General features: G+C 34.1%; 1 pseudogene; it reads left to right on the forward strand.

Moving 5' to 3' along the window:
* LOC101960091 (developmentally-regulated GTP-binding protein 1-like) overlaps positions 1-13,896 on the forward strand; it is a 35,524-nt pseudogene extending 21,628 nt beyond the window's left edge.
* The last annotated feature ends 13,177 nt before the right edge of the window (positions 13,897-27,073 follow it).

The raw sequence follows: 27,073 nt of genomic DNA on the forward strand, positions 1-27,073 counted from the left end.
GGAGAAGATAATGCTAAGTGAAGTTAGCCAATCCCCAAAAACCAAATGCTGAAAGATTTCTTTGATTTAAAGATGCTGATCCATAATATGCTGTGGTGGGGGGGGGGGATTAAGTGAACTCTATATAGGGCAAAGGTGGAAAGGGGAGGAAGGGGAAGGGAAGGGGAATAGGGATAGGGAAGACAGTGAAATGAGATGGTCATCATTACCCTGAGTACATGTACGAGGACATGAAGGATGTGACTTTACTTGTATACAACCAGAGATATAAAAAATTGTACTCTATATGTATGATATGAATTGTAATGCATTCTGTTATTATATATAACAAATTAAAATTAAAAATAATAATTTTTCTGTGATAAAATAGATATAAACATGAAAAACACCCATTATGAGGGAAATAGAGAGGAAAAAAATACTGACATTTAAAGAGTGCACATTTTTTAAGAGTTATGTTTATCTTATTCAAGCATTTGAGTTGCAAGGAATCAGAGTTTACTCAGCTAACAAAAAGGGATGCTTTTTTGAATACTTGGCAAGCAATGTTATACATATGAAGTGAGGTAAGGAATGATGAGACGTGGTTCTGGGAGTTGAAAAACAGAAACTAGGTCAGTGATTTGCTAATAAACATGCTTTGTAGCATTTTCTATAAATATTCCTGCCATAGCAGCCTTTAATTATCATCTCAATCATGGAGTTGGGACTGGAAACCCAGAAGCACACCATTACATTATATACCAGAAGTTCACCAATACATACAGTATTTCTACAATTTAGATACAATACACATAAATGATCTAAAGAATAGATAATTGTATAAAAGAGCAAAATAATTTGGGAATATGAGTTTGTAGTATATATTTGTTTCAATACAATGTATTTATATACTTTAATTTTTAGTAATGTGTGGTTTAATAGCCAACTTATAAAATAACTGAACATTTAATAATCAGCTCTTTTGAGTCAGTTCAAATGAGCTCTATTATACCACTAAACCAGGGTCCTTCTATTTCTTACTCCCTCCTCTTTTCTCTCCTCTTTCTCCATTTCTTTAGCATTACATTCCCTCTTCTCTTTTTCTCTCTCTCCTCCCACACCTTCCTTACCTACTGATGGTAATTAGTTTGCCATGGCTTTAAATTCAGATCAAACTCTACGTTAAGTTTCAACTTTAGAGTTCATAAGGCAAAAAATATAGCATAACCTAATGTTTTCTCCTAAAATTCCAAAGGAAAAATACAATTTATTCTTCACTCTGTAATCGATACTTGTATTCTAGATTGATCATTCCTGATCATAAGTGGGAGTATCATATAAATAAATAATGACCTGTCCTTTAATAAAGTTTTTCCCTTGGGGGGAAACTTGTACTGAAGTAAGATATGACTGTGGTAAAAGTTTCAAATATATCTGGACCTACCTTTGTTTTCCTGAGAAAAGTACAAATTTTCATGCAATAAAGCTAAGTAGATGACCACTCTCTTTAAAAAGTAAAAATTATTTATTTGAAATAAATAATTAATAATTTAACTTGAAGAAAACCACTGAAATATTTTTATTTCCATGACACATTGTCAAAAGAAAAAGGTTAATTATTTGTTTTAAAATTGTTTATACACAGTAGATAACACAAAGAAATTGATAATAACTAGCTGCTTGTTACCAAGAGAAAACTATTGCTGGTCAAATTGTAAATGTTTGTGTATCCTATAGGTGAATCATTATATCCTATTCACAGACCAGTGTTGAAGTATGAACTATGCATGTGAATAACAAAAAATATGTTGGCGATGGTCTTTTTCAGCCCTTGTACCACTGACATGACTTACTCCATGACTGAGAAACAGTAAAGACAATTGTTTCACATTTCAGCCTAAACTATCAACTAAAGGCAATGAATTTCACTTGGTCATAGTCTGATTCTCTAAGGCCAGACTGATCATGAAAAAATCCAAGTGGTTTTGAATATGAATTCACCACAGTAATATGACAGCAATTTCCTACGGAAGCATGTGGTCTTATGATTTTTTGATTATATAGTACTCTAGCAGATTTTAACTTTTTCAGCATAGAATGAAGAAAAACAATGAAGATGACCAAGATAATGAATTTTAAGTTATTTTTCTTATCTAATTGTGTGTTCAGTTTAACATGACAAATTTTCTATTCTTTAAGTTTAATATCTCTTCTAATCCGTAGGCTCTCTTTGTTAGAATCACAGGATGGTAGGCAGATGGGAGGAGGGCCTGATATGCATCCTGGGCTACCTTTGAAGGCCTACTTACTGAATCAGAATATTTATGGTTCCTTCTACCTCCCTCTCCTTCTCACTGTTGGAGAAGTGAATGTGATCTAAGCATGAATCACAGAAAGAAATAGTTTCTCCTCCCCAACCCTACCTCCTACCATCTAGTTCATGGTGTGTCTCCTGAACCCTGGTTTCTTTGAGAGTTTTCCTTTTCCAGAATGACTAGAAATGGAAATACTTATGCCCTTCAGTGGATATTCAAGACTGTGACATTAGGCTCTGGACTCATCACAACAATTATACTAGAACACAGTATACAACTGAATACATTCAGGTTACTCAGACTCACATTACCTTGAGATTTGGTCAGCGACCTCAACTCCAGATTGAGCTACCTAGAAAGTCAGGCCAAATGTATTGCATCTTTTGTCCATTTGGCATTTTGTAAGACCTCTCTGAAAGATCTCCATCACTATGTACAAATGAAAACAAACCACATTCTATAGGCACAGTGTTGTATTAATCCATTTAAAATCAAAGTTCTTTCTCAGTTTAACAAATGCAACAATGTCTGATGAGATTCATCTGAGACTCAACCACACGCAATTTACATAATCAAAAAGACAGAAAAATGGGGATTTTTCCATTTTCCCCATGAATAATAGACAGTACTTCCTTTACATTTCTGAAATTACAGAGACATTTTTAAAGTGATTTTTCTTCCTAAATAAAAGTCTATTTCAAAGGCAATTTACACCTCCACTTCTTGAGAGAAAACTTTGTATAACTTAGAAAGGAGAGTTTTTGCTGACTGCATTCCTCATTTAAAAAAAGAAACAAAGGTTAGTTACCATTTAAGAGCATGCACATATCTGTGCTATTTATAGAATTAAAGTATATATTCTTTAAATATATACTATTCATTCTTCTTATTTGTTTGTTTGACCAGCATTTTTTATGTAATTAAATGTTATTACTGAACTTTATTCTAACAATTACATAATTTGTTTTCATCATTCATTGTAGAAATATTTAATGAATTTTGACTATAATGGCTCATGATGCCCACTGCCTTCAGGGGAAATAATAAGAAAGGCATGTCCTCATCTTCAAAGATCGAGCAGTTGATATCTGTGCTCTTTGGGTAAGCTTTGATTTATAGAAAATAATGTAGGAGTAGCCCTTTAAGCCAATATTCAAAAAAACTAATTATAAATTTAATACAAAATTAGTGTTTTAGCTTTTAAATCATCCAACAAATACTTTCTTATCATTTATAAACCTAGTAAAAATGTTACAACTTCCAATATAAAATTAGAAATAAAAAATCAGTCACCAAATTAAAACTTTATATTGGGAACTCAAAACAAATCTGTTAGTGTCTCTATTGTGCAAATTTTTATTAAGCATTAATTATATTTAAAATATAAAATAAAATATACAGATTAAACCTACAAATAATATAAAATAACATTATTTCTAAGGATATGATTTAATTTACAATTTCCATATTTGTTATAAATATTGATTTCAAATATATGTAACACCATGTGAATAATTCTCATCCAAATTCATCAAAATTAGACTGTTTTCTGTTAGTGTGTAGATTTCATACAAATCATGAAAAATTCTCGACGCACCACAGGATTTATATTTTGTCTGACTCAATAGGAACAAGCAGAATCTAATGTTTGTTGGATAAATAAACCAAAAAACTGAAAAAAATTAAAAATGATCTTCATGTCCTAAGGTAAGCCATATCATCTAATATTTTTTGAGTCTTTATTCAAAAGTCTGAACTCCCACTAAAACTTTTACTGCTGCCCTTGACTTCTTCATTTGCATTTCTTTGGTTCTTTTTAACATTTGTGATTCTTATGTCTATAAAGATCCAGTATTGTACTTTTATAGAGTCCTTCATGTCATTTTTTTAAAATAATCTTTTGATTCTCTTTTCTCATTTGAGCATCTATAGTTTTGCTGTTTTTAATTTTTTCCCCCATATTTTCCCTGCTTGGTGGGATCACAACTTATATAGCTATTAAAATGATATCATGCTAAATTATTTTACTTCACATGACTTGGTTCTATAACATTTTTCTTGCTCATACCAGACAAGCAAGAAAACAGTCAATATCAGTAAAGGAAAATGTACTGTGATAAAGGAAGTTTGTCTTCTCCAAACAATATATATATTAGGAGCAGCTGCTCATCCTGACTTAATGGGGAAATACAGTGAGCTTAGTTTTATCTTAAGAGCAGGTATCATGTAGTCAGTAAACACACAGAATTACAATTCAAAAGTGAAAGTAGGGCTGTAGATAGTGGGAGCCAGCTGACTAGGGAATTAGAAAGGCTTTCCTGGAAGGATTGAAGTACCCTCTGGGGTAGGATACTGTGAATTTGAAGTGGCCTAGATAAATGCAAATGTCTCCAGCAGTATTTACCTTCCCTCATATTTCTATGGAGGTTGTGACCAGCTGAATTCATCCTTGGAAACATTATGCTATTCCATTACAATGACAGAACAGCCAGGTAACAGGTGAGATGCTGCTGTCAGGTACTGATGCATGAAATTAAGCTGATGAGGGAAAACAAAGAATACAGGATGTAACTATTGGGGGGAAACAAATCAAGGTTTTCTCATGGTTTTCATGAGATCAAAGAAAATTGTATGACAGAAGATAGGGGCAAATAGAAGGATAGGAGTTTGCTGCTAGAAACAAAGATGTCTGAACTCACTATAATAGGAATGGACTTCTGTGATGCCCGGTTTGACATTGATATATAGCTCTGGCAAAAGTAGATAACTAACATGGGTGCATATGGTTATTAGAGTAAGCCACATCAAATAACTGAGGGGCTAAGTTCGCCCAATATTGTTATACTAGATTTCAGTCATCCCAAATGACCATTAGCTACAAGCTCTTAATGGGTTTCCTATATTGTATTGATGTACAGATTTAGTATACTCAATATGAAAATGCAAATCCAAAATGCTCCAAAATATGATTGTTGACATGACTCCATAAGTAAAAAATTCCCCAATAGATTTTATTTCATGCACAAAATTATTAAATACATTGTATAAAATTACCTTCTGGGTAGTCATAAAAGTTGATTGTGAAGCATAAATGACTTGTTTTTAGACTGTGTCCCATTCCCAAAATATTTTATTATATATACACAAAATTTCTTTAGAAATAAGTGCTAGGTAAAAATGTAGTAACATTTTTAACATTCCAAATTTATCCAGTTTTTGAGTAGTAATTTTTGAGGACTCCTTCTTCATACATTGGGTTTTACAGTGTTAAATAATATTTGATAATACATTGGTAACTAAATACAACATTTTAATTTATACTTCTTTATTCATTAATAACATTTCCCATATCAAGTAGTTTGCTTGTTCAGGTTTTATACCTAATTGGTTTTTGAGGCTTAGTTTGTGATGGTGTGGGTGAGAAAGGGCATTCACAAAATACCATCAATACTTATTAATAATGCTTTACATATATTTTTGAAGTTGATTGGCCCTTACATTTTTATGATTTTAGCCTATAATTTTGATGGCACATGCACATAAGAGTACATAAACATACATGCATATATGTTTTTAATCTGGCATTAAGACATTTTCAGATCTCCTTTTTCTGAACTATTACATGATCATATGTACTACATTTTACTTCAATTCATTATAATGATTTTAATTAAAATGTTAAAATGTACAAATGTTATTATTTCTAATAAATGGTGGTTTTTATAGATTTTATTATGCTGCTTTTTAAAAAATATGACTAAAATCTCTGATTAATTCTGTATTGTGCTGATGCTCTTTGAGTAAATATCATTCTAGAAAAAATATTAGGATCACTTTCCTTAAGTGAAAAATATATGTATGTGTTAAATATTCACATATTGTTCTTATTTGAAATGGCATTAATTAATGGGGATTCAAGAGTATATGAGAATGCGATCTGTGGTCTTTTTTCTATTCTTGTTTTCCAGGAAGTCAATTGTTACAATAAGAAAAAGTAATCTTGAAGTTCTTTTCTCAATTGTTTGTAGAATCATCAGCCCGATTTTTGCAGTGACATTTACTTGATATTTTTTTCAATATTGTAATATTACCCAGATCTAAAAAACAACACCATACCTGAGTTGTTATATTTTTATTTTATTTTATTTTTTTCTGGTTTAAAATTGAAGACTTCCAGGGTGCTAAAACGATTCTTTACTTTTATGGAAGCACTCAATGAACAGGAAAATAGGTTCTTGGCAATGTATATAAATCCTGTTTATTGTTAATATCTTTTTCTAAATAAAAAAATTTAAGAAAGTAGTTATATAATCTCTAAAAACAGTAAAAGTGTATAGTCTGATAACTATGAACTAGCCTTTTTAAAATGGTTACTTATTTATTATTTTTATTTTTGCAATTCTGAGGATCAAATCCAGGGCTTCTCACATGCTACACAAGCCTATACTTCTAAGCTACACCCAACCTCTCAATTTACATGGTTAAAATGAAGTTAATCACATAGTTATTCAATTTTCATGAACAATCATTATGAAAGAAATGACTATTTTCTGCTCATATTTCAGTTAGCCTAGTTCACAAAAAAATGAGAGTAAACTTTCTAATACTTAGCATTTTATTTATAAGTAATTTGCTTAAAAATAATTTTTGCATATTTTACTTAATCTAAAATGTTTGATTCTTAGTAAAATAAGACTAAAAGTTTAAAAGTCTGAGTATTACTAAAATTATCATGAAGTTAATTGTTTCATATTAGTTAAATGAATTTCTATTACTAGGATTGTATGTTCTCTTCAAGGGCATGCTTAGGAATGATGTTATTTTTAGGACCAGTATATAGTTTAGATGAGGAAGATCATTTACTGGTTAACCTACAAATGAAGCATCAGTGCACATACCAGTAACATAGTTTATTCTGATTTAATCTATCCTAATCTACTTCATTAACTCTATTGTAATTTTCTTCCCAAAAGTATTTTTTCTTCAAAATTATGGATAACCTTAATACTTAATTTTTATTAAAAAAAAGTAAGGGTTTTTTTTTCTAAGAATTGTGTATCTCAAATGTAACTTTTCTCTGAAGTCTTCTAGGAAGGCTAAGTCTTATCATCCTTCATAACTCTTCTTATAATTGTCCTTCTGTTTCTGTGAAAGTTTACAAGACCCTCCTTAACCCTTCACTCTAGGACAGTATTTTATTTATTTTTATTGTGCCAATAACATTGTGAAGAAAAAATAATATTCTGTCAAATGAATGCATAGGTATGTGTATACACTTTTTCTTCCCTTTCTTCCTCTTCCATCTATTATTTTTAATATAAAATTTATTTCAATAGCATAAATGTTTTTACATCTTTATAGAAATAATATACTTTGTAAAATTATCTTCATGATCATCTTATATATTGACTTTCATACACTCCATTTCAAGACCTTATATACTCCCCTCAAACCCTCATCACCATATTCCCATACTCGTTTTCATCAAAACTGTCTATTTTAATTGAGAGAAAGAAGAAGAAGAAAAGCAACAGAAGAAAATTCCTGCCATTTCTGAGCAAAACAATTAAGAATCCTCTTTTATTTCAAAAGACATGATCATTCCAGGCTCCTGAGTAAGACCAACACCTTCACACATGCCGGAGATCCTATCCTTTGGACCTACTTGAGGATATAATTATAACAGTTCACTCCTCTCCAGAAACATCAGATTCTCTCTTTTTGGATTATTCTCATCATCACATGCACTGTTTAATTTCCTCCATCTTAAAAATATCCTTCTTTGGCCAGGTGCTGTGTAATTACAGGCACACCTATAATCCCAGTGGCTCAGGAGGTTGAGACTGGAGGATTAAGAAGATACACAGTCAATCAACAAATATATGAAAAAGTGTTCAACATCTCTAGCAATTAGAGAAATGTAAATCAAAACTACTCTAAGATTTCATTGCACTCCAGTCAGAATGGCAGTTGTTAAGAATATAAACAATAAGTGTTAGTGAGGATGTGGGGGAAAAGACACACTCATACCTTGCTAGTGAGACTGCAAATTGGTACAGCGAATATGGAAAGCACTATGTAGAATCCTTGGAAAACTTGGAATGGAACCACCATTTGACCCAACCATCCCACTCCTCGGTCTATACCCAGAGGACTTAAAAACAGCATTCCACAGGGACACAGTCACATCAATGTTTATAGCAGAACACTAGCTAAACTGTGGAATCAACCTAGATGTCCTTCAATAAGAATGGATTAAAAAAATGTGGTACATATTGACAATGGAATATTATTCAGCATTAAAAGAGAATAAAATTATGGCATTTTCAGGTAAATGGATGGAGTTGGAGAATACAATGCTAAGTGAAGTTAGCAAATCCCAAAAAAACAAATGCTGAATGTTTTCTCTGATTTAAGGATGCTGATTCATAATGTGGTTGGGGGGGCATGGGAAGATTAGATGAAATCTAGATAGGGCAAAGGGGAAGGAGGGGAAGAGAGAGGTTATGGGGGTAGGAAATATGGTGGAATGAGATGGACATCATTACCTTAAGTATCTGTATGAAGACATGAAGGATGTGACTCTACTTTGTGTACAATCAGAGATATGAAAAATTGTGCTATATATGTGTAATATGAATTGTAATGCATCTGCTGTTATATATAACAAGTTAAAATTTAAAAGAATTTAAAAAAAGAGTTCAGAGTCATCTTTAGCAACAGAGAGGAGCTAAAGAGACCCTGTCTATAAATAAAATACAAAATAGGGCTGGGGATGATCTGGCTCAGTGGTTCAGTGCCCCAGAATTAAATCCATTGTACCTAAACAAAAATATATGTATTCCTTTGACCCAGTTTATTTTACATTATCTTATTGTTCTATTCTTTTCATAGGCAAAATATTTCTCTCAAAAGGCAGCTATATTCCATGTATCCAAACTTTATATTGGTACGTACAGTTCTAACATGGCCCCAAGTTTCCCTGGCCCTCTGGCGTATACAACTTCCATAATCCCTGGAACTACAAATGGGATGGATTTGTTTCTATATTAATTAGGTTGTTATATGGCATAATTAATGTTAAAAATAGGTAGACAGTTCTGGTAAGCCAGAATACTTACATGAATTTTGTTTGTTTGTTTGTTTTTGGTACAAGAGATTGAACCCAGGGGCACTTAACCACTGAGCCACATCCCCACATCCCCAGCCTTCTTTATTTTTTATTTTGAGACAGATCTCTCTAAATTACTTAGGGACTTGCTAAATTGCTGAGGCTAGCTTTGAACTTGCAATCCTCCTGCCTCAGCCTCCTGAGCTGCTGGGATTATAGGCATGCACCACTACCCCAAACAAAAAGGAGATTCTTATCTTAACCTGCGGCTTTAAAGAAGGACAAGTCACATGGAAAGGAATGCAGGTAGCCTCAAGGAGTTAATCGAAGTTGTTAGCTGATAGCCAGCAAGGAAACAGGGACTTCAGCCCGAAACCATATGAAGTGAATCTTGCCACAACCCTGTGAGTTTAATAGAAGCTGCAGATTAAAACATGTACTGGCTGGTAGTCATGCCATGCCAGATATTTTATCTAGAGTACCATGAACTAATAAATAGATGTTGCTTTAATTCACTAAGTTTATGGTGATTTATTCCACAATAATAGAAAACCAATACCCTTCCCATTTTCCTTTGGACCATCCCAAATTATATTTAGAATCACCATTCCAACAAAAGATTATCAATGATCTTTCTATTGATCAATTCGATGCACAAATATTTAATACTATCTTTCTAGGACATCAGCAACATTTCTTCAAATTGACCCCTTCCTCCTTTTCCACTGAGATGGAAATACCATCCCATGGGATACCATCCACACAGCTTTCCTCTTACCTCATCTTGTCTCATTCTGGCTCCCTCACACTTTTCTAACTTTGTTTCTGAAACACCATTCCCTCTAGTCTTTCTTTGTCCTTGTTCTATTCTCTTCTACCCCCATAAGTGGTTAATTATCTGTTGGTATACTCCTTAGTAAATTACCTAAGAGGGTTGTGCTGAACTCATAACAGGGGTGGTTTGTTGATAAGGGAAGGTCCTGGCAACCTGGTCACAAGAGAGAGAGTAACATGATCTGGAACCAGCAGTTCCCTTAAGAGATTATAATTAACTGTGACTCAGGATGGTTCTGACATACCAGGCCCCATTTTCCTGAAGTTTTTCTGCTTGGATAATGTTCCATTGGTTATAAGTACTACCTCCCCCAAGAGATTATAATTATTTATGGGTTGGGGAAGGTTGGATATCCTAGTTCCCACTCTTTAGATGTTTGCTTGCCTGATAAATCTCTCTCTGGTCTGGTTTGTGACTCATAGATTTTTCTTTCTTTATTTTTTTTTTAAGAGAGTGAGAGAAAAAGAAGGAGAGAGAGAATTCTTTAATATTTATTTTTTAGTTTTCAGCAGACACAACATCTTTGTTTGTACGTGGTGCTGAGGATCGAACCCAGGCCGCACGCATGCCAGGCGAGCGCGCTACCGCTTGAGCCACATCCCCAGCCCCTCATGGATTTTTCTTAATGCATATGTCTATTATGTCTTCCCTGAAAGTTAGTGCCCTTTCTTGTCCTTCGCTCTACCCAACTGTTCATGGCTGACTAACCTACCTAACAAGAAAAGCTGAGATTCAAAGAGCTTTCTAAAGACTTCCTAAGACTAGGCAAAGGGAAAGGATATGTGGCTGTTGACCAAAACCATTTCCTTTTTTCCCACATTTCCCAAAAACCCCTGTGCTTCTCTATTCTCCTTTTGCTTTCTCAGAGAAGAGATGTCATGGGTGTTGCACAGAAGGCTCTGGAGAACACGTGATGTACATCTATTCCTGACTTCATCTTCAGCAGTAGCATGTTGGTAGCTCAAAATAGGCTATTATGGGAACATTCACATCATGAGACTAGGAACACGCTAAAAATCACTGTCCTTTGTGTGTGGAGAGCCAGCGGTCTGTGTTGCAAAGCATTTACAGAACACTCAACCCTACAAAATTCAACCCTCCAAATGCTTTCAATACTCTGCCAACCTCCAGTGTTATTCTTTGCTCCAAAGAATATTTTAATTCTTCTTCTTTTACCAGTCACTCTTTTATAGACTATTATCAGGTCTAGTGGCATAGCATATATTGTTTCTAATTCCATAATATTTGTTCAGCTGATAATTTTGCCATTTTACTATTTTTTTGGATTTCAATATGCATATTGAAAGATATGTTGCTTATCACACTTTCATGCCCTTCTTTATCCTGAAGTCCCTGCTGTGATTTCTGTTTGTGTATTAGAATCCTCTTTCAAATATTTGGTCAAAGGAATAGGACAGTTGAAAGAAGAATATACATGTATAATATATATCATATGTAAATAATTTTCTTTCCTATTAAAATCACACATAATGAAACAGATCCCCTTTGAAATTAAAAGCAACTTCCTGATAACTGCTTTCATTTCCTCACACTGGGGACAGACAAGAGAAAATTAAGGATGACGTATTCTCTCACACAGCCTAGCTAAATCTTCTTCCATTATTTCCTGCCTTTTGTTCCACTGTGCCTCCTCTTCTCTTATAAAAGGTTTAGGTGTCCCTGAGCCCCTGCAGATGCCAATTTGACACACACACAAAAGCTATTTTCTATATTCCTCAAACCTGGCTGTGAATGAACCTATTTTCTTGCCAACCTGACTCCCTAGTCTTTATGGACTGTTACAGGTGAGAAAGCCAAATGCCTCTGGTGTCCTTAAGATATAGCATGCCCATGGCTAATGATGATGATGACTAAATTAGTCAAAGGTTTACAATGTGTCAGGCATTGCTTATATCACTTTATATTAAAAGTTTAATTCTCATGATGAAATAGTTACTATCATTGTTTATTTTATTTTAAATAAACTGATACAGAGAGATGCTAAAGAATTTGTTCACGATGGTCCCTTGATACTTACCCCATGACAATAGAATTGAGAACTCTTTCTTGTTTATTTGGAATATTTTTAAGACATCTTTGTAGCAGACAAGACTATCACTTATTCTTTAATATTTCAATCCCTTTAGAAAAAAATATTACTTATATTCAGTTTCATGGCAAAAAAAAGACATAAATTGTGTTTCTTAGGTTGTCTAGTTAATGAGGTGACAAAAATGTTTACTATTCAATATGTGCTAAATGGTACTCTTGCTCCTCACTTAGTTATTTATTAAAGGAAATTAGCAATTTAAATACACTTAAAAATTAGTCTTTTCAAGTGTGTTACCTATAAGGTGTTTGATATAAAATTATTCTTATTAAACCCAACCTCACTCCATACAAAGATGGAAGGGTTAGCTCACATTTTATCATTAAACTCATCCTGTATTTTTTTCCCATTCAATTTTGGAACCATCTGAGGCATGGGGCTAATTATTAGAGACCAAAAGTACTTGATCCTGGCCACCCCGACCCATCCCCACACCACCCTGCCAGACTTGCCACCAAGAGCTGCACCTTAGTAAAAAACACAGAGATCAAAACTGAAATGGAGCATTCTCAACAAAGCAAAAGCATACTACCTAGGGATGTTCAAGACTTGCCTTGCTAAGCTTTGTAGAGATCTCAGTATTCCAAAAGGTGGTGGTAGTGGTAGTCCAGGAGAAGGCTGTGACATGGCCAAGACTGGTGATGCTGGAAATTTGGGGGGTTTGTGGGTTTCCCATATGTGGGGAAGTCAACACTATTGAGTAACCTAGCTGGGGTATATTCTGAAGTGGCAACCTATGAGTTCACTACTCTGACTACTGTACCTTATGTCATCAGATACAAAGGTGCCAAAATACAGCTTCTGTAACTCCCAGGTATCACTGAAGGTGCCAGGGAGGGAAAAGATAGAAGCCATCAGGACATTGCAATGGCCTGAACATGCAATTTGATCCTGATTGTTCTGGATGTCTTGAAACCCTTAGGACATAAAAAAGTAATTGAGGAATGAAGAATTGGAAGGCTTTAGTGTTCACTTGAATAATAAACCTCCCAACATTGGCTTTAAAAAGAATGACAAAGGAGGGAGGCATGAATCTCACAGCTACATTCCCTCAGAGTGAGCTGGGTGCTGAAACTGTGAAGAGCATACTGGGACTTTGCGTAGGGATGCCATAGCCAATGGCCTCCTTGATGTGATGGAATGAAACTGTGTTTTTATATCCCCTGTATTTATGTATTAAATATGATTGATCAGCTCTCCATTGAAGGATTGGGTAGCATCTATTAAGTGCCTCAGTGGGTAGCCATCTCTGCTCATCACTGCGGGAATTTTGGTGATGTGTTAGGAAAAAAGCTGCGACTATTTGAAACTAGTGAGAATTTACACCAAACCCAAAGGCCAGTTACCAGATTACACATGTCCAGAAGTACTGCCTTACTCCAGGATCACATGGAGGCTTTCTGCATGAAGAGTCACAAAAAATCTTATCAAAGAATTTAAAAATGCTGTGGTCTAAGGTCTCTCTCTGAAACACAATCTACAGAAAGTGAGTAAAGACCATACATTGGAGGGCAAGGATGTCATTCAAATTGTGAGGAAATGAAACCTTTTCCTTCTCATCTGCAGGGGTCAACCACAGCAGCTTTCTCCATGAGTGAGCACCCTACTTCGCCCCTTCTGTCTTTAGTAGACACTGGATCAGAATACAGGGGTGGGAGATGGAGACCCCCAAACTGCCTTACTTGGGTAGAAAGAAACAAAGGGGCTAGGGAGAGAGAGAGTTCCCAAGGCCACACCCTTCAGTGAACTACTTTCTTCAGCCATGCCACACAGGCCTACAGTTTTCACCACCTCCCTGCAAACTGTTCGAATTATCAATCCGTGCAAAGAAGTAACCCACTGATGAAGTCAGAATCTTCATGACCCAATCATTTTACCTCTGAACATTGCTGTATTGCCTAACACACTAGCTTTGGGGGAGACATTCCACATCTAAACCATAATGCAAGGTACATTTTCTTGCCTCAATAAGAAAAACAGATCTTATCCTTATCTAAATATTAGAAATTACTTTTTTTCTCCTGTCTTTCAAATAACAGAGCTATTATTCTACTTTAGTAATACATCATATTTCAACCTGCAAAATTTCAGTCACTACCTACCTACTCTTCTAATTCAAGTTACATTTTAATTCTGTAAAAACTGTCAATCCATCTATACTAATCATTCTAAAACAGAATTTACCATTTCACTCCTTCAGTTAGAAACATTCAGTGATTTTGTCTCCTAACAAATTAAACAAAGTTTCTCAGCCTTCTATTATAGAGTTATTATAATACTACTTAAACCTTTTTACTAAACTTATCTGCCACAGGCTCTAACTGAACCCAGTGCTCCAACGCATGAAGTAGCTTCTGATCTTTCCTTTTCCCCATGTTTCTTATAGATAACTTGCACACCCTAAGGCATCTTTAAATTCACTGTCAAGATGCCATTCTCCCAAAGGCAATCAATGGCTTCCTGATTTTAACAAGTATTCTCCCTTTTCATAACAATTTGCAATTCACTTTGATTAATAGCTCTGATTTTTTGTTACCTTTCTTTCTAGAGTAAACCCTGGAAACAAGGTCAGTGTCTTATCCTACACACAAGCTATACACACTGTCATGCATAATTTTAAGAAATATTAATTGAATGGCGATTGAAGTCTCCATTTGACTTAGAAGATGATTCAAATATAGGCTTTTAAGTTGATAAAAATTTGATTCACTATATTCATAACTTAGTCATTGAGTACATTTTTGTTTAATATTATTAATAACTTTTTGAGAACTATTAGAAGTTATAATTAAATATATCTTTAAAATCTAACATTCTAGAAATGAAGATGTGAAGAATATTTATTTAAAGTCTGTGATTTGGGGTCACACTTTGATTTAAAAACTTACTACAAAGATACGATAATTAAAACAGTGAACATACAACAGTAAAAAACACAGAGAAGCACCCTTTGTACATGGAGGTTACATTCTAGTGAGGAATACAACTAGTAAGTCAATAAGCAAACTAGACAATTTCAGAATTTAATAAGTTCTACAAAAGACATGAATGAAGTACAAATTAGAAAACTACATACTATGAGATAAATTAAAAGAGCAAAAATGCATACCTGTGTTCAGGGAGTCTATTTTAATTAGCAGTGCTTATTTTTTTCAGAATCATTAGTACATGTTAATTAAAAAATAATTTTATTTCTCCCTAATACTTGTGTGATATATAGCTACAAAAAGTAGTTGTGCTTACATGTTGGTAAAAATGTACTAGCCAAATTGCAACAGCATGAAATGAACTTTTAGTCTGCTATTCAGATGAGAGGTTACAAAATTTAAAAAAAAATAGATCTCCATGCAATTATAGTGTACGAGTCTTGACTACACAGTGAAATATCAGACTGAAGGCCATTCATAAAATAGTCTGGAAGATCATATAACTCATTATACTTGCACATCGTTAGTGAAAACTTGGCAACATGCTGTATACTTTTTAATGTAGAGGAATAAAGATTACGGGGGAGTAGATGATTCAAGAGATCATTAGTGAACATTTCCAAGCTGAGTCAAGTTTCAACTCCAGTTCTTTGGGGAACAAATATTATTACAAGACAGCAATTGTTTTGCAATGATGTAATAAAGTGTTCTTAATTCAGCTGTGAATAAATCATAATCCATATTTAAAAACCAACTGTTAAGCTTAACTGAACTTTATTTGAAGCCCTAAATATTGTAACAGATTAACATTTATAGATAAGGGACACTATTTCACTCAACAAAACCAATGAACACTGGAACTCACAATCCAGATCTGAATTCCAATGCACTGATCATCTCATTCCAAGGAGTATATTCTCGGGGAAAACATATCAGTTTGAAAGTCTTTGTAAAACATAAAAATTTACTTTTATTTGTGTCATTTGTCACAGGAAAATGCATAAATAAACAACTCTAAATTCATGGTCACACAATGTATTGTTATGATATTGAGATAAACACAAACCAGGCTTTAGACTTCTATGTGTATAGTTCTAGTCATTTTTGGAGTTATTCTAAACTATAACATATATAATATGTAGATATATAAATACATACCCACATGTATTTCATATAATCTTCAAGCCCTTCTCATCTCTTGCTTACCATTATCTTCTAAAATGTGACAAGAAATAAATTTCTTCACCTATTTCTAATCAATTTGAAAACTATTCTTTTTTGTTTTTAATGAGGTGTTATTCTCAGTAATATTAAGTAAGGACTCTTCCTTATTGCTACTCTGTGCTTTTCTGCTCTCCATGTTTCTCAAACTTGTCCTTTAATGTAAGGTAAGCAGGCACTGAACTGAGAGGTGATTTTCAAGAGACGTCATCTTTAGTGATGAGGACATTTAAAAGTAAAGTACATTTAAGAAATTCTCATCACTAAACTTCACACATAGCTAATGTCTTTAGGGTACCCAGGGATATAATTTTTAAAGATATTAGGATGGTTTTTCTAGGTTTATTGCCTTTGGTTCACTGTTACCACTTATGTCCTGGATGCGACTCACCACAACAAGAGTTTCTGAAGCTTAATTAGAGTAGTTTACAATCAAGAACTGAAGAAGGGAGAGATTTCTGATGAGAATAGAGGCAAGTGTGAAGAAAGTATGTCATATGCACATAGCAGCTGGTGATGATCTTTGGACAAAGAAATGGGGAAGAGATGATAAATCTGACATTAAAAGAATCAGTTCTGGAGACTGGAGTGGCTACTCACTCACTCTAGCTTAAAAGCTAACAAAAGTTCTGTTGCTGACAACCTCATGGTGAATGATTACCCAATTTGCCCTATTGGCAGCCTAACATCCATACCTCATAATGAGTCTATCGTTCCAGCTGGATTTAAATCCTTATATTCTCTCTCCACACACCTTGCCAATGATCACTCCCAGGCCAAATGCATATTTACATCAAAGGTGCCTTATTTCTCTACTCCACTAATTTTGCTTTTATTCCTCTTCCTTTGGTATGAAAATCATATCTTCACAACCTTATATCAACAGCCTCACTGATCTCTTCCTTTCCTTAATTCAAAGGATAGAGAGGGTTTATCTTAAAACACACACTGATTTGTTATGCTACCATTTTTTTTGATGCAAAACTTTTTCATTTCCTTTCTATCATCTCTATTACAAATTTCTCCCATTTCTTCCCCAAAACTGCATTTCCAGTTTTTTCAACTTCTATCATTTTTTTTTCTCCCTTTGTCAGGGATCCGTTCATCTCATGCCTGAATGATCACAAGACCTAACTAGCAGAGCTCCCTAGTCCTAAAATAAAAAGAACTACTATTTGCTGAAAGTCACGTGTCAGAATCTGGAACATCCCATTAAATCCCCATAACAAGCCTGTTATCCCTCTTTTATGGATGAACAAGGTGGATGAATTTCTTCCAATTACAAAATGAAGGAATTAGAGTTTAACCAAAAGTCCAAACTGTAAATATGTGTTCTTTACACTACGCACAATTTCCCTTTTAAAGCATCTTTAACATCATTTCAGTTTGCAGAAAATCTTACTTTTCTTATATTACAGGGAATACTGAAAAGTAAGACAAAAAACCAAATTAACCATTGTGATAATTCCCCTTAGAACAACAATGTAATTTAAAATTTGAGTTAATGAACATTTTTTTGTTTGAAAAAATAAAGAACCACAGATAGACAATGGTGAAACAAGGGAATGCTTGCTTGTTTGCTCTGCTTAACACAAGGGGCAAACACTTTGCATTTCTGTAAGACACCAGGGATAGGAGGAGGTGAGTGATCTGAAACAGAGGGACAGATAGGGGAAACTTTGTGAGATAGTGATGGTCCCAAGACAAGTCCTATGTAGGGAAATCTCCAGCATGAAACTTCTCAAGGCAAGCAATAGCCCATGGATCTCTACAAAATGGTAGGTATTATATTGACTTTAAAGTTATTTCTTGCTTGTTTCATAATTCTATCATTTACTCCCTTGTATTGAATAAAAATCATTACAAATGACAGATTGCCTTGAATTAGAGGTGACTTGTGGAAACCTTTATAACCAGAAATTCTAGGACTAAGAGGACCTTCAAATCCATAGAGAAGCTAGGAGACAATAGGAAATCCTGGCACCTGCTGAGCTGACTGCTGCTTTTCCCCAAATATAACTATAAAAGGTGCCCCTGGAGAAGGAGGTATTATGATTAGACCTTTAATTGAAAAAAAAAGGCATTCTGAAAATCTGGATGAATGGAGTTTATCCAATTAAAATATTAGTATACCAAAATTCCTTTCATGCTAAAGAATCTATAATAACTTTCTTCAAATTCAATTTTTTGGGTTCATTTTAATCTTTATGTAATCTATTTTATACTCTATTATATATCCATTCCTATTTTAATCAATCGTCTACTGTCTTTCATACACATATTCACATATTGATAAACTATGTAGCTGCCAGGGTAGAGTACCCTAGACAAATTCATACACACCTCCAGCCTCTGTGCTCATTCTGTCTCATAAATCCAGTTCTATAAACTGTTTTGTTCATGATGTGCCTATTTTTAACTTTCCTTCATTCATGGATTTTTTTCATTTTTTTCTGAATGATTTCTTTATTCTTTAAACATTTAATTTCTTTATTATTGACCTGGTCCTACATTATTAAATTATCCTTTATTTGATAAACAGGATTCCTATTGGCTCCCAAGTTATAAATTATGGAGGATTTACACCTTATGTTTCTACATCTCTAACAGTAACACAGAATATTACCTGGTATGATAGGTTGAAGTGGCCCCAAGATGGTGGAATTACTCTCTGGAAACTGTGAATGTTACCTTGGATGAAAAAAAAATGGCTTTTCTTGTAATTAAGTTATGAATTTTGAGATAGAGAGAATATCCAGGATTCTCTGAGTGGGCTGTAATTATAATCTGAAGTGTCTTTAAAAGAGATAGGTAAATTGATTGCAGTGAAGGGAAAGCAATGTGACCACAGTAGCAGAAAATGGAGTGATGTAGTCAGGAAACAAGAATCATGGATGGGTTTGTAAGACAAAGAGGAAAGGAACAGATTTTGCACCAGAGCTTCCAGAAGAAACTGGACTTTCTGACACTTTGATCTCAATCCTGAAGTCTAATTTTGGCAAGAGAAGCACCCAAACAACAGGAGAACAAGTCTGTGTTATTTTAAGCCTCCAAATTCGTGATAATTCATTACAATGGCAAGAACAAACAAATACCGCAGAGTATTTATAGTAGTTATTTAATAATTGCTTAACTGACCTTTCGACTTTTGGCAGTGGTAGAGACTTTTGGCAAGCACTCTTCTACCACTCTAGAAATAAGAGTCAATTCTTCATCGTATGCACCTTTTACTTGAAATGAAGGAGTATAATCTATCTAGTTAAAACACAATATATAATATAATTTATATTATTATTTTTCCTAGATTATCTTCTTACTTTTAACCTAGTTCTATTCGTCAGGCAATAATCTCAATTTATGATACATTTATTACCAAAAGCCAATGCTTCATATTATGTATAATAACAAAAGGAAATAATAGCCTACCCTTTGCTGTTCTTACAATTTATTCCTTACTCTTTAGTGTTTACTTTTCCTTCTAATTTTGTATTTTTGTACGACTCAGCATGAGACTTTTGTACCTATAAAAATTGTTTTCTTAGAATGATAGATTTAATTTATATTTTAGAAGATATATATCCTATCTTTCCTGAAAATTAAAACAGTATAAATCTGAGTGAATGTTTTCTAAGGGCATAAAGAGATAAATGACACAATCCAAATAAAATATTTTAGGAGAAACACATTTTAGACGTCACTTTGTTATCTTGATAGTCATATATGGGCCCCATATAGAAAGAAAATTTATAAAGTGACAGGTTATTTTACTACTTTGGTAACTGTAGACCTCACTGTACTATATTGATAAAAAATGAAGAAGAGGTCTATAATCTGTTTTACTCAGATTCTGTTATGAGCTGAACTTGTCACCTAAAATTTATATGTTGAAGCACTAATCCCTAAAACGTCAGAATGCAACTGTATTTGGAGGAAGGGTCTTTAAAAAAAAATAATCCAGTTAAATGAAAACCATTAAGGTAGGCCCTCATCCCACAAGACTGGTGTGCTTATAAAGATATCAAGACACAGACAACAAGCGTTTGTATGCACAGAGATAGCAGGAGAGTAGCCAAAGAGAAAGGTCTTACAGTAAAACAACCCTGTTGCCACCTTGATCTTGGACATCCACCACCAGAATTGTGAGAAAAATCTATTTCTGATATTTAAACAACCCATTCTGTGTTACTTGGTTATGGCAGCCTTAGCAAACTAATACACAAATCTTAAGATATATCTTGTGACAATTCAGAAAAGATATGTGTCACCTAAATATATGTAGTCTGTTCTTGAGTTTCTAGGAATTCATATTCTATGTGACCAAGATAACAGCAGATTATAACTGCTAATTATTAAAACTGCAACTAGTGCTTCACATGCTTATATGCATGTATTAAAGAAAAATCACAACTGCACACCCAAACAGGGAAAAGCCTTATTCAACTTTAGACAATCCTAAAATATTAGTGCTACAAAAAATTGTCAGAATATGACTACATGGCAGTATTTCAAAAGATACACAAGAACATGTTCAGTTATGTATGGGAGAGAAAATTAACATGAGAAGTGACCTTCTCTCACTGGGGATTACTGTAAGTTCACTAAACTCCACCCACCCACCCACCACCACCAAGTACAGACTTTACTCACATGATTTAATGATGTCATGTGGAACAATTGACTTAAGATAAAATTATCCAGGTGGTCCTGACCTAATCATGCAAGCTCTTTCAAAGCAGAGTTTTCTCTGGCTGGTTGTAGAATTGGAAAGGAATGAAACAGAAATAAAATATACTGTACCCTTACTGGCTGGAAGATGGGAAGTGTGGAAAGGACATCACAGGAGTTATGAGGAATTCTCCAGGGGAAAAAAAGCAGAGATTCTCAGTACTATGTAAGAAACTGGATTCTGCCAACTATCTGAATCAACTGTGAGTAGATTCTCTCCCAGTTCATCCTGATGAGAGCTCAGACCTGATGATACCTTGATTTCAGCCCTCAGCAAAGAATGTATATATTTATGTATATATATAAATATATATATTTATATTTATATATATAAACTTTTGGCATAGAAAAGTATGAACTAATACATGAATATTGTTTTAAACTGATAAATTTGTGGCAATTCATTAAATAAATTTTTTTAAAACACACAAAAATCAGTAAGATACTATAGTAGCACATTTGGGCTACTACAGATTCAAAATGAATTCCAAGATTTTAAAAAATGGTGAATGTTCTTACCTGTCTGTTGAGGGCCACAACCAAGTCAAGATGGTGCCTGGCTGTTTGCCAGGAGGAGCAGTTTGTGAGCCAACACCACCAAGTCCATTAAGATGATGGAGATTCCTTATTGGCTGATTGCTGTATCTAGATGATGTTAATTGAAACAAACTGTGTATAATCGGTTGGGTATATATACCTCTGCTGTCCTGCAATAAAGCAGCTCCCACCATTTCAATCTTCACAAGTTGCTTGTCACCTCCTGGTTACTTTGCCCAGCCAGACTACGGCACCTGTCCAGTGTCTTTTAATTTTTAATAGTTTTAAAATATCCCTTAAAATATTATATTACTCTATAGTAGCATAATTTTGAGAACTATTATATGATCATATTATATTTTTATGCGTATAGGAAAATTGATTACTCTTCAATACCAACTTACCAAGAAACTACTCTCTAAATCACTCCTGTTAGTAAGCAAACTTGATCATTGCTATTTAATAAGTGGATACACATGAATAAAAAATATATGACCACTGTTATTGCTTGTATCTGGAGTCTTCCTGCAAAAGCTCATATGTTAGACAACAGCAATGTTCACAGATGAAATTAGATAACGAGGGCTATGATCCCATAAATAGATTAATTTATTTGATGGATCAATAATCTGAATGGACTAGTAGGTGTGTTCAGTAGTTGGGGCATGGTGGGAGAAAGGAGATCACTAGAGTCATGACCATGGAGACTATATCTGTTCCTGACCTTTGTCTCTCTCTCATTCTCTGCTTTTTGGACACATGAACTGAGCAGATTTCCTCTGCCACACCCTTCTGCCGTATGTCTGCCTTATCTCAGGCTCAGAGCAATGCAGCTGGCTGGTCATAGACTGAACCTTTGAAACTGTGAGCCCCCAAATAAACTTTTCCTCCTCTATAATTTATGTATGAAAGAATATTAATATACATGCAATGCTAATATATTTGCAACAATAAGCAGAGGAAAAAAACCCACTTTACAACTAACTGGAATGAATACAAAAGGGAAAATAGATTTGTTGGGTTTTTTTAAAGTGGGTCACTTGTGGAAAAGATGAGGAAACAACCATGCTGAACAAAGAAATTTTGTAAAATGTTTAATATCCATATGGCAATTTGTTTCATCTGCTTTGAAAGGTAGAGATATGCAAAGACCAGTAGCCCAATAATCACAAAAGCCATATTTGCACTTGAAAGCAAGTCATTTCTTTGCAATTTCTAGCCTACCTAAATTTTTGTGATAGTATTAAGGATAGATTTTGGAAAGGCAATTGAAAAACAGGTCCTAAAATATGCATAGTTGTAACCAAAATCCACTTTTAAGTAGCAATTGCAGGGATAAAACATTGACACTATGAAGAGAGAAAGCAATATGCAGCAAGTGTATTATTAATATGTATTAACTTTGGTTCCATAATGAGAGAAGATATTAACCATGTAATGAAAGATAGTAAATATAATTGTCAACAATACAAGGTGAAGACAAAGCAAAATGAAGAAAGATGATCAAAATGGGCTAAGAGCTTCACCAGGAAAGAAAGATGAAAAGTGATCACCAATGCACCTAAAATTGTTTATAATATTCCTAACTTGCCATTTTTCTAGATTACATATGGCTAATTTCATACTCTAGGTTTTATCTCAGTTCATCTTTAAGTGTAGTACCCAAGATAGATAATTAGCTATATGGTCTTGGCCAAAAGATTTTTCCTGTGTATGCCTCAGTTTCCTCATCTAGAAACATTACAGAGTTTATAATGAGAGAAGCTGGATCTCAGGGTGTGGTGAGGGTTTGATGAGCTAATACCTGTAAAGCACGTAGAACAGAATCTGGCATGACATGATCATTGCATAGTGTGTGCTGTTAGAGGCAAAAAAAAAATCCTTTGATTAATATATGAATGTATTTGCAAATACATTAACCACTGTTTTAATTATTTTTTAGGTGCTAGGCACATATCAAACACTAGAGTTGAAACAGTGCCAGACAGTCCATGTCTTCAAGGAGCTTACAGTCAAGAGTGATTTAGACAAGTAAAAAGAAATGCTAATGTCATGTGAGAAGTGCAGGGGTGCATATAAAATGTGAATGATGATAATATCTTCTTCAAAGATTGGCATGAAGTTTCAATATGATAATTTCCAAAAGATTTTATCACAGTACTTGGCATAAAGTAAGGACTTAATAAAAATGAGCTCTTATTCTGTGTTAAATTCTTCTCTGTTGATTTTTGTGCTCGTTTTTCCCACTAGCTTATAAGTTCCTCCAGAAAACTAATCTCATCTTCAATCAACATTCAACATTTTGACAATATATGCCTGATGACCTCTAAAGTGCAAAAGAAGAGGAGGAGGAGAAGGAGAAGGAAGAAACAGAGAAGAAGAACGAACGAAGAAGGAAGGCAGGGTCCTTGCTCTAGAAAGACAGGTTTGTATATTTTTGTATTATAACCCAGGGTAGTAAATATAATTGTAGTGATAAAGTCAAGTTGTGGAAAGGTAGAAAATGAAGCAACTTGTTTCAAAGGCTGTATCACCTTAATATAAGTCTTAAATTGAAGTCAGGATTTTTCCAGGCTGACCAAAGGTATTAACCACGTAATGAAAGGATCTGACCAATCTGAAAGTTCCAGGGAAGATTCTTTAGGGAAAATCTGAGAAGGCAAGAGAGACAAATAATGATGAGAGATAGCTATATAGTGGACGGCAAAAATGATGGCGATTGGGGCACCAGGCTTTGGATAACTTGTGCTCCAAGGCAAGGAGTTTAGATTATATACAGAGAACATCAAGGAGCATTGAAGCAATGTGCTTGGCATTGCAGGATGGAATCCCCCCTTTACCGAAGCACTGTGGATTGTAATTCTTATTGTAAAGCTCTGTTTTTCTGATTGAAGGGTCACAGGCTCAAGGATATGCAGACTGACATTTGGATCTGATTTCAATCTCTGGTAGTATACTTAAGAAATACTATGTACTCTATAAACATTTATGGAGTTAAATTAAAAGCATGGGCTTAGCACAAAACTCTTTATTACTGACCTTACTATTGTAATAAAACCATATTGAGTAGAACAGTCCCTTGAATATATTCAAACCTATGTTCTCTTAAAAGTTGCCTCTAATCCCACAACTTGATTTTTTCCTAACTAGGAAAGTGCCTGTCAAACCTTTTACTCATTGGCATGTGATCTTGAAAAGATGGGAGCACACTTTCTTCTGTAGTCAACAATCACCTCCCAACAGAACTCTTCCTTAATTTAGTGTCAATGGTTAAAAATATATTATCTATTTCTGTTTATTTTTATTTCATGAAAGAGGACCATTAAGCATACAATCTTTGAAGCTTTAAGAGTCAGAGTGTATATTCATAACCTTCTTTTTGCATTCTAAAAGCTGATAGTAGAATTGGTTCTGAATTAGTTGATCATTAAACTAAGAGACTAAGAATCTGGAAAGGATTCTGAGTTTCAAAGTAGATTTCTTCTTTCCCTCACAACTAACCTAAGACTCTCCCCTAAAATATTTTCTCAAACATCTAATAAATGAGTTATGTCTCATATGATCACACTGTATTTTTAAGCTATTATTTAGCCAATATGTTTCTGAATTTTGTAATGGGTATACTGTGGCATACAGTAATTAAATTATGATTAAGTCAATTTAGATGAGTATCTCCTAGTGTTTGCATTTAATTTTGAAAGCAATAACAGTATTAGTCATACTAATAATTTTAAGCACACCAAATTACCTAATGAGTTGTCCCTGTTAACATATGAACACTGAAAACTATAATTTAGTAAAATTCAATCATAGCAAAATACATAAATCAAGTCATGATCTCATAGTCTCTCCAAACATAGATTCTTATTTTATACTATATTTGCTTTTTTTCCCCCTAAAATGTCATATGCTTCAGGTATCATTACACAGTCCTTCTACTTTCTATGACCTAATTACCATAGACTAAATTCAACACCCAGCACATTAAACTCACTTATGTACATAGAGGAGTTAGTCAGGGAGAAGCAAAGTTCCTTCCACTTTCTATTTATTTAGAGAGTATTTCATTGTCTATTTCCTAAACTATTAGGTTTTCATCCTTCTGTCATTGTCCACAAAGAGTCCAGAAATGCAGCATACCTCTGTTACATATAGCTCATCCTCAACTGGGGAGTTTATAATTACCACAGGAAAGTCCCACCTTTCCCACTCAGCCACCATAATTTAAAAACATTCTAAAATAATATAGGCAATCTAGGTATTCATGCAGCTCATTGTTTTTTTTAAATACACTGGCATTTAAGAATTGGAATCCCCTAGTAACAAAATGTTCTTGTCATTAATTTTATCCTCTGATTTTCCAATACAATTGTATCTTTCTTGTTTGTTTGTTTTGGTACTGGAGATTGATCCCAAAACCTCAACCACTAAGCCACATCCCCAGCCCTTTTTTATATTCTATTATTTAGAGACAGGATCTCCTGAGTCGCTTAGGGTCTTCCTAAGTTGCTGAAGCTGGCTTTGAACTCACGATCCTCCTGCCTCAGCCTCCTAAGCTGCTGGGATTATAGGCATGCACCACCGCTCCCGGGTCAAATCTGATCTTGTCCAGGTAGAGCTAGCTCTGTTGTCATGATTTATTTTCACCAGCCCAAAACAAAATTAAATAAAGGCAAACATTGTCTCTATTTTTCTGTTATTGACTGGGGTGAGGGGAAAGCTATTATGTGCTGTGATTTATAGTTCATGTCATCAAGTGGTCAGTTCTGTAAACCAAAAGTATAAAAATAAATGCACTCTATGCTTACATGAGGAAAAATGAGAATTTTTTTAACTCTTAAAGAAATAGAAGTTTATCTTATTTCAGATTCTCCAAATGATAATAGACTGATGTCCAATAATTTGTCTCCTTAAGGCTCCTTTCATGGCTTTTATAGAAAAAAAATATATCATTTCTTTGAGCTTAAGGATTTTTTTCAGTTTCTGTTCAGTCATTCCCCTGATGACCCTACTGAAAATTGTGCTGTGTGAGTAGAGAGATCTTTGGCAGATTTCTAGTCATTGGTATTTTGATGCACACAAGTGAGAAATGACAGTTTTGTATTTAATTATTCTGTACATGATGGCAGCTTGACTTTCAGTGAGGCTTTCTAAAATGATAAAACCAACAATCCGTGAAACTGAAAAAAATTAATTAACTTACACAGAATATTACATAAAGAACGTCTTTTTTCTAATCAAAATGATGTTAAAGATAAAATGAATAGTTTCTGAGGATTGAAATTATCCTAACAGAACCTCTCATTTCAT

The sequence above is a fragment of the Ictidomys tridecemlineatus genome, chromosome 6, assembly GCF_052094955.1.
Source record: "Ictidomys tridecemlineatus isolate mIctTri1 chromosome 6, mIctTri1.hap1, whole genome shotgun sequence".
Taxonomy (NCBI): Eukaryota; Metazoa; Chordata; class Mammalia; order Rodentia; family Sciuridae; genus Ictidomys; species Ictidomys tridecemlineatus.